We start from the raw sequence: 8,776 nt of genomic DNA on the forward strand, positions 1-8,776 counted from the left end.
CAACTATGGCACCTCTTGGATTACAAATGCCAATTTTTATTGGCCTCATATCTGACGAAATATTCTTCAATTTATCAGTCAATGCACTGGGAGTTGAGAGATATTTGGCTTCGTTTGAGAGAACTTATTGCTTTCTAAAATTATTTTTTATACAAAATTTCTAATTTAAAAAATTTGTATTAAAAATTTGCTATAAAAAATAGTAAGAAAATTATCACAAAAAAAGCTGAAACTGTCAACTATGACACCTCTTGGATTACACACCATTTCGGATCCTAGAGCAAGTTTGGGAGGACGCTTCAATGGATTTCATTACTGCTATGCCCAATTCTTGAAGAGATTATTCTGTGCGGAATCCAAATGTATTCGAAGATGAATCTGGATGCGCCACGTCACCGGATGCACTGGGCCCTGGTGATCTGGCATGTCCAGATTCGCCTCCGAACACGTTCGGATTCGGCACAAAATAATTTTCCCAATTCTTGGGGATTCACGATGATTTTTGTCTTCGTTGATAACATAATGAAGGGTTGCTTCCATCCCCTCCGAACACGTTCGGATTCGGCACAAAATAATTTTCCCAATTCTTGGGGATTCACGATGATTTTTGTCTTCGTTGATAACATAATGAAGGGTTGCTTCCATCCTGTTATTCAGCTTCCAAAGTGGCCGACTTGTTTACTGAAATGGTAGTCCATCATCACGAATTCCCAAGATTATTGTATCAGATAGGGACAGTATCTTCCTTAGCAACTTTTATCTTCTCTCAGCAGTACTAAATTTTAGTTCAGCTTACCATCCACTCTATGACTCTAAACAGTGGTATTAACGAGCTTAGACTATGTTAAATCCACATAAAAAGTCCCTCCTTTCTGTTTGATGGAATTTTTTTTTTTTTTTTTTGGGACAATTAGAGGATTTGAGCCCGTGTGAGATGAGAGGAATTTCTTTCGTCGATCACTCAGTTGCAAACCCAATCTCGTTTGATAGAATTTTCACTTTGCCATACAAATGACTTCGTACCAATCCCTTTATGGCAGTCCACCACATTCCACAGCAATAATGGATTGAGGCGGGTCCCGTGGGGGCACATATCCCCTACGAATAAATGCAGTTGAATTTTTTTATTTGGCTTGAAGTAAAATCAATACAGTGTAAAGTCCAATGATGAGGATGGCTAATAGCCGATGGTCTGTGACGCCAATGTCTGGTGGCCTTGGCAGGCATCAACCAGTCGTGGTGACGGATGGCGGCAAGCGGCCAACAGTAGCTAGCAGGTATTTACTGATGGTGGCAGGGCTAGCAGTGTCAGGTGACGGTCACTTGCAATGGCGGCCCAACAATTGTCAATCGATGGCTAGTGGAAGGCAGAGGGTAGTGAATGACGACGGCAATGGTAGATTATTTACAATATATTTCAAAATCGATTAAACCTAACAGTTTCTGAATACATCAAAATCATACTAGATAGTGAATTTCAAATACTTCAAAATTTTGCTCTAAATTTGTTTTACTTCAAACAAAACTTTTAAATACATGAAAATATATATAATGAAATATTAACATAAAGATAATAAAAGCTTTCAACCATTATACCAAGCCTACTCCAAAAATATGATTGCTTCAAGAATATTAACAGAGAACAAATTAAAATCCTAAAAGGATTACCATTTTAAACCAGATGAAGCATATAGTTTTCTTCTCTTCATGTTGTCTCTTTTTTCTTGTTCCTTGTCCTATGGTGGTGGCCATCCACTGATTGAATCATTGAAGGCATATAAACTACTCTGAGCATGCTGGAAATCTGACTTACAGTCAACATCTTCTCAGTTGAGAGATCAGTGCAAATTAGCCCTATTTCTATGGCCTGTCTAGCTTGCTCATGAGCTGTAGCAGATAGCTTCATATTCTCATCTATTATCTGATAATCTTAATCAGTCAAAATTTAAGAGAGAGGTTGTGATTAATGGGGGGCTGAACAATACAACTTTGGGAAAAAACTTCATAGTTTAAATCTCAGGAACGCATACATGTTGTATAAGTAATTAAGAAATTACATGCTAGTTCAATCCTCTAGATTACAATGTACTTCAAGAGAACAAGGAATGCTTCTGATGAAATATCATGCTTTTAATTGAATACAATCACATGAATTACTTGATGAGTTTGATGAATTGAATAGATCATGTAGTTTAAAATCATCATATGCACACTTCCAAAAGAAATAAAAAATAATAAGGATGAATTTGAGAGAAAGATGTATCGAATAAATTATACTAATCAAATTTTAGAAGATATGAATTTATTTTAAAACTTAAGATAGAGCTCTCGAGGATAATAGGATACTCAAGACTTGAAGATTTCATGAATCCTATTTTGTATCCTAATTTATATAATCCCTGAATAGACAGAAGAAATAGTAGAAGACTTATGAATCCATTTTGGAGTCAAATATAATAATTGTGGATTATTTGGCCATATTTCTTATACCTATACATTGAAAAAAAACTTATTTGGATGTGGAGACCGAAGATGCTAAACTAGATTATCATACATGCATCTAATTATAACTTGCAAAAAGGTAAACAAACTTTTTGGGTTCCAGGTCTAACGTTAGTAATTTTGCAAGATTGCTTTCATACAAGGTCTCATGAGAGCATATGGTACTTGCACAGCAGATGCTCAAGAGATATGATGGGAGATACTACATAATTCATATCACTGGAACTAGGAGTGGAGTCAAGGTTATACTTGGAGTAATACCACAAGGAGGTGGTTGGGTTAGGTATGATTGAAAATCATAAAAAAAATTTTATTGAAAATGTTCTACTTGTAGAAAGCTTAAAGCATAATTTGTTAAGTATTAGCCAGCTATGTGATAAAGGATACTGTGTAAATTTTTCATACTAGCTGCATATTAAGCCTAAATGTAATGATGTTTTGAATGACATAAGGGTAAATAATGATGGTATATGCTAGACTTGAATTACATAAAAACTCCTACTACTTTTTGTTTAAAAACTATTTCAGATGAATTCATCTTTGGCATAGGAGACTTTGTCACTTAGCATAAAATTGGAGGATTACCCAAAAGAACTTAGTGAGAGGTACTACCAAAATTAGACTTTTCTAAGGACCACCTTTATGATGCATGTCCAATTAGGAAAACAGGTGAAGTCATCTTTTTAATCCAATAAAGATCATTAGAGATTTTACATATGAATCTTTTTGGACCAGTTGGAATTGTAAGTCTTGAGGAAAGGTATATGAATTTGTAATTGTGGATGATTATTCTAGATTCACTTGGGTTAGATTTCTATTTCATAAAAGTGAATCATTTAGGAATTAGAACTTTCAAATTTGATTCAAAGGAAACTAAGATGCGAGATTATGATATTCAAAAATCATGGAGAGAAATTTGGGAATAAAAAATTTGAGGATTTTGTAAAAGAGAAAGGAATGTCACAATTTTTCTGCACCTAGAACCTCTTCAGCAGAATGGGGTAGTCAAAAGAAAAATAAATATTAATAGAAGCGCTCGAGCCATATCGGCAGAATATTCACTTCCTAATATTTTTTGGGCTGAGGTGGTTAGCACAGCATGTTATGTTCTAAATAGGGTGAATGTGACATCAAACTTATAAAATACCTATGAGTTTATTAAAAGGAGAGCACCAAATTTGTCAATTTGCATGTCTTTGGATGTAAGGTGTTCATTCATAATAATGGAAAATCTGTCTTAAAAAAATTTGATCCAAAATCAGATGAAGGAATTTTTATAGGATACTTAAGTGTTAAAATGTTATAGAGTATTCACTAAAAGAACTTTGGTAATTGAGGTGACACCATATTAATTTGATGAAACAGGAAGTTGGAAGAGCCAATTATTGAAGAGGATGAAGATAGAGATTAACTCCCAAAGATTGATAAAATAAATTTGGAAGAAATTTGGCGCTAGAAAATCCATTGCCATAAGATTTGAGATATTCTAAAAACCATCGAAAGGGAATTGATTATAGGAGAACCTGTGAGGGTGTTAGGGTAAGGCATGGACTGAATAAAGAAGTCAATCATTCATATTTATTTCAACCATAGAACCCATAAATATTGATCAAGCACTTTCGGATGAATTTTTAATTTTGGTTATGCAGAAGAGTTAAATCATATCGTAAGAATGAAGTTTGGGATTAACTGCAAGGCCAAAGGATCAAAGATGTAGTTAGAATAAGTGGGTATTCAAATAAAATGAATGACTCAGGAGTAGTCATTAGAATTAAGGCTAGATTAGTAGGCTAAGGGTATAATCAGATTGAAGGGATTATTTTGAGGAGACTTTTTCCTGTAGCTAGACTTGAAGCTATTAGAGTTTTGTTAGCCCTTATACTGTTTTAGAGGATTTAAAATTATATCAAATGGATGTTAAAGTGCCTTTTTAAATGGGATAATTCAAGAGGATGTTTTTTGTAGAACAACCTCCAGGCTTTAAAAATTCTAAATACCCAAATCGATATTTTTAAATTGAAAAAGGCATTATATGGATTGAAACAGACACTTAGGGCTTGTATGAGAGGTTGAGCACCTTTCTACTTGAGAGATCTTTTAAAAAAGGAAGTGTGAACACACTCTTTTTTTTAAAGAAATTGGAGAAGATATACTCATTGTATAAATCTATGTTGATGATATCTTCTTTCGGATCTACAAATAAAATCTTTATGATGATTTTTCTAAAACAATGAGTAGTGAATTTGAAATGAGTCTATGAGAGATTTAAATTACTTTCTAGGCTTTAGCATTAAGAATTAAGGAGGGAAATTTTTATCAATCTAAATATGTTAAGGACATCCTTAAGAGTATGAAATGAACAATGCTAAATTGTTAGTACACGCTATTGAGTTCTCAGTTCAGTTGCATAAGGATTCTAGGAAAAATTTATTGATCAAGAAATTTAGAGGGATAATTGGATCTTGCTTTACTTGATGCTTAGCCGACCTAATATATATTTAGTATTTATTTCTATGCTAGATTTCAATCAGATCCAAAGAATCACATTTGATGCAGTGAAAATGATTATCAGGTACTGTTAGGACTCAGAACTAGGAATTTGGTATTCTAAGTTTTAGTTCTTCATTTGAAATATTGGTTTTTAGATTCGATTTTGCAGGTTGTAGTGTTGATAGAAGAGTATTTATGGAACTTATCAATTCATTGGAAATTCTTTAGTCTCATCGTCCAGTTGAAAAAAATTCATTAGCTTTATCTACTGCGAAGCTGATATATATGCATTAGGAAGTTGTGTGGACATGTACTTTGGTTGAAATAATAGTTTGATTGATTTAGAATTAATCATAGGCACTATTCCTATTTATTGTGATAACATCAATGCTATTTGCATTTTAAAAATCCTATTCAACTTTAAGAATCAAACATTAGATTTCAGACATCATTTAATAAGGATCATGTATCCAAAGGAGAAATTGACTCATTCTGTTACAACAAAAAATCAACTTGCAGATATTTTTACAAACAATAGCCTTTGTACTTCAATACATTAAGAAAAGGTTGGTGTGAATTGATTTTGAATGCTTAAATACAAGTCTGCTGCAATATTGATTGTGTTTGTGAAAGTTTGTTAGGGAGTTTAGGCCTATGAAGTAATCCCGGAGCTAACCAAGAGGGGGGGGGAAGTGATATGGTATTTTTAAAAAAATTCTTTAAGCCCAAGAACAAATATCACCACCAAAGTCACCACGTGAAAAATAAGTACAGAAAATTAAAGTGTGGAAGTAGTAAAAAGAACACAAGGGTTTATAGTGGTTCGGTCAACTTGACCTACGTCCCTCCTCGAAGGCGCCCTCCGAGTATTGCACTACAAACCTGCTCTCCTTAGCCCCCACAGCTAGGCAGAGAAGCCCTTACTAAACACCTCATTTTTCCACACCCAGCAAGGAAGAGAACCCAACTCCTTTTGTCTTCCTCCTGAAGTAGCGCAGAGACCTTGATCTACATCGCTGAAGCTTACCTCTCCAACCTTACAAGGACAGAAGACTCTAGGGATAAGAGAGTGGAAAATGCTTGGAGAAACCCTTGAGAAGTCCCACAAGCGCCCTCACAAGATTCCTCTCTCTCTCTCTCCCCTTTCTTCTATCCTTAGGTTTTTCTCTGTCAAGATAACAGCCGAAGATTTCTAAAAAAATGTTGAACAAGTGCTCTTAAATAGAAGAGATCAAAGGAGCTCAATAATTGCAAGTTGCTAACTTTATCATCCAGGACGATGATAATATCATCCTGTACTATTAGTTCAAAACACAGACGATCGGACAGAAATACACCAAAAGATGATCTGGTGATTGAAAATTGGCTTGATTGTTCAGCCGATCTCACACGATCATCCTGGCCGATCTCACAATCTTTCCTGGCGATCAGTTCAAATCATAGAAAAATAGTCAAGTATCTCCCTGAAATTTGAGCTGGCTGATATAATTATCTCCAAAGTAACTAAGGTTTTTTTAATTAGATAATTCCTGATCGATCAGCGATCGTCCAGGATGATGTGATCGTATCATCATCTTTAATTACTTCCTTTATCCTGATCATTAGGTATAATTGTGTAATATCGTCCCTGCCAGATCTCACGATCGTCCGAGCTATTATCCAAAATATATAATACCTAAATTAATTATGGAGGCTATTTCTTTCTTTTTGAGCATATCATCCTGGCCGATACAGTATCATCCAGGCACGATCAATTAATTATGACTACCTTAACTAAGAAATCCTGATTAGAATTCTATTTTGAACTCGATCGTCCAGGATGATATAAATATCGTCCGGGACGATGTGAGTAAAAACACAATTCTAAATCTCTCAAGTGTGTGTGTGTGTAGGGTTCATTAACATCAGTCACTTCAATATTTATAATTGATCAAGATAAGGAAAAAGAAAATACAGATAGACTCAGACCTAGTCTACCAATCTTGAGCGGCTCTGTTGTCGTAAGATCTTTTGGTCCTGAAACCGTCAATAGAGAAGGCAGTCAAAGTGTTTGCTAACATCAAAAATCACAATCTATGAACCAAGTTTGCAACGTTTGTATTTGTGTTGTGTGTCTCTTGATTTTGAGTGTTTTCTGTATTTGTTAGAATTTTGTTTGTGTTTGTTTGTGCAAACTTCTGTCTATTTGTTTATGTTCTCTCACATCTAGATTGATGATTTGAGTATTGTCTTGAAATTTTAAGTGTGGAATTTGTCTGTTACGAATTCATTTCATACGGGATGAATAATATAGCTTATTAAATAATCATTTTGAGCGGGTTACATACAGTTTCTCAATTTTTATATCACTATTCGTATGTACGGTCAACACGATCATTTGGACGATGCATTTTTTAGTTATATGTATGCATGTGGAATTATACGGATAAGATCAACTTCTTTATTTCTGATCGTACGTATGAACTTCAGTTCGTACATACTAACACGTGGCAATTCAATGTTGGGGGACGTTTCAACTGTCATAGAAATGATCTTTAATATCTGATCGTCCTAGATTAACACCTATTCATCTATACGATCATCTTGGTCAAAAGTCTATACGAAGGACGCCTTGTAACTTACATGTTTAATGAAAAGCTGTTCCAATTTTGGACTCAATGGTTTATATATACGAAACTTCATTTGTTACGTATTAAACTAAATGTATAGGACGAACCATCTTTTGTGTGTACAAAAGTTAATTTTTTCTTAAATTGAAGGTTTAGAACTCAAATCTCATCTCCTCCAATCACTTCAAACTCTATTCCCTAATATTCTCCATGGCAAGTTCTAGCAAAAGGCACAAAGGTACTTGCTAAGGACCCCTAGAACCCAGGAGAAAACTTCCTAACCAAAGAAAATGAGGAGTCCTTTCTAGGTTTGTATCTGCCAAAATCACTCCCTCTAGAGTCCTTATCTAAGAACAATCACTTTCAAGTATGCACTTTTTTACTTCCACCCAGTTTGACTTATTCTTACTCTGATCCATCTCATAATAAGGGAGACCTTCCCTACTTCTGCCAATATGTCCTTTAATCTGCCAATACGTAATTAGGTCTTATGTTTTTGAGAAAAAGGTAGAGATCCTAAGAAGACTTAGGATTTTTTTCTAAACTTAAGGACTCAAGGGATTAGAGCTCACACTTTGACCTCTTCCACACACTTTGAATGGGACCGTAAGAAATCAAGCTGATTAGAGGATGTAGAAGGCGTAGCCATTTGCTAGGTAGCCACTCTTAATCAACATGCACGATCACTTAGCAATAATTCTTCGTACCTCCATTTATTCCTAAGTTGGTGAATTAAGTAAATATCACACCTATTCTTTTCATTATCGTTGGACTTCCTAATTATGACTTAAGCACATAATAGAGTCTGAAACCCATTGCATATTGACAGTAATTACATAGGACTTCTGAGATTGGCCATAGTCTCCCATAAAGAAAAAATATTAAGCCTTAGGACATCTTGTTGTAACCCTATATTTTGCGAGAAGAAATAATGACCCTAGTCCCACCCCCCCACGTTTAAAAATCCTGAGATGAAGCCTCTCTACTACAATGAATGAATCTTTACTAGAGCCTTTTTAGTAAAGAACACGCAAGTGATTACGCTCTGTTCGAGGAGGAAAGAGAAAGAGCCTGCACACTTGACACCTGCGCCCTGAACAAATGTTCAGCATTGGTTACACAGGTTTGATCATCTTGAGACTCATTTTATTCAATGCCTTTGATAAATTTGAACT

Source organism: Dendrobium catenatum, unplaced genomic scaffold (genome assembly GCF_001605985.2).
Source record: "Dendrobium catenatum unplaced genomic scaffold, ASM160598v2 fragScaff_scaffold_761, whole genome shotgun sequence".
NCBI classification, from domain to species: domain Eukaryota; kingdom Viridiplantae; phylum Streptophyta; class Magnoliopsida; order Asparagales; family Orchidaceae; genus Dendrobium; species Dendrobium catenatum.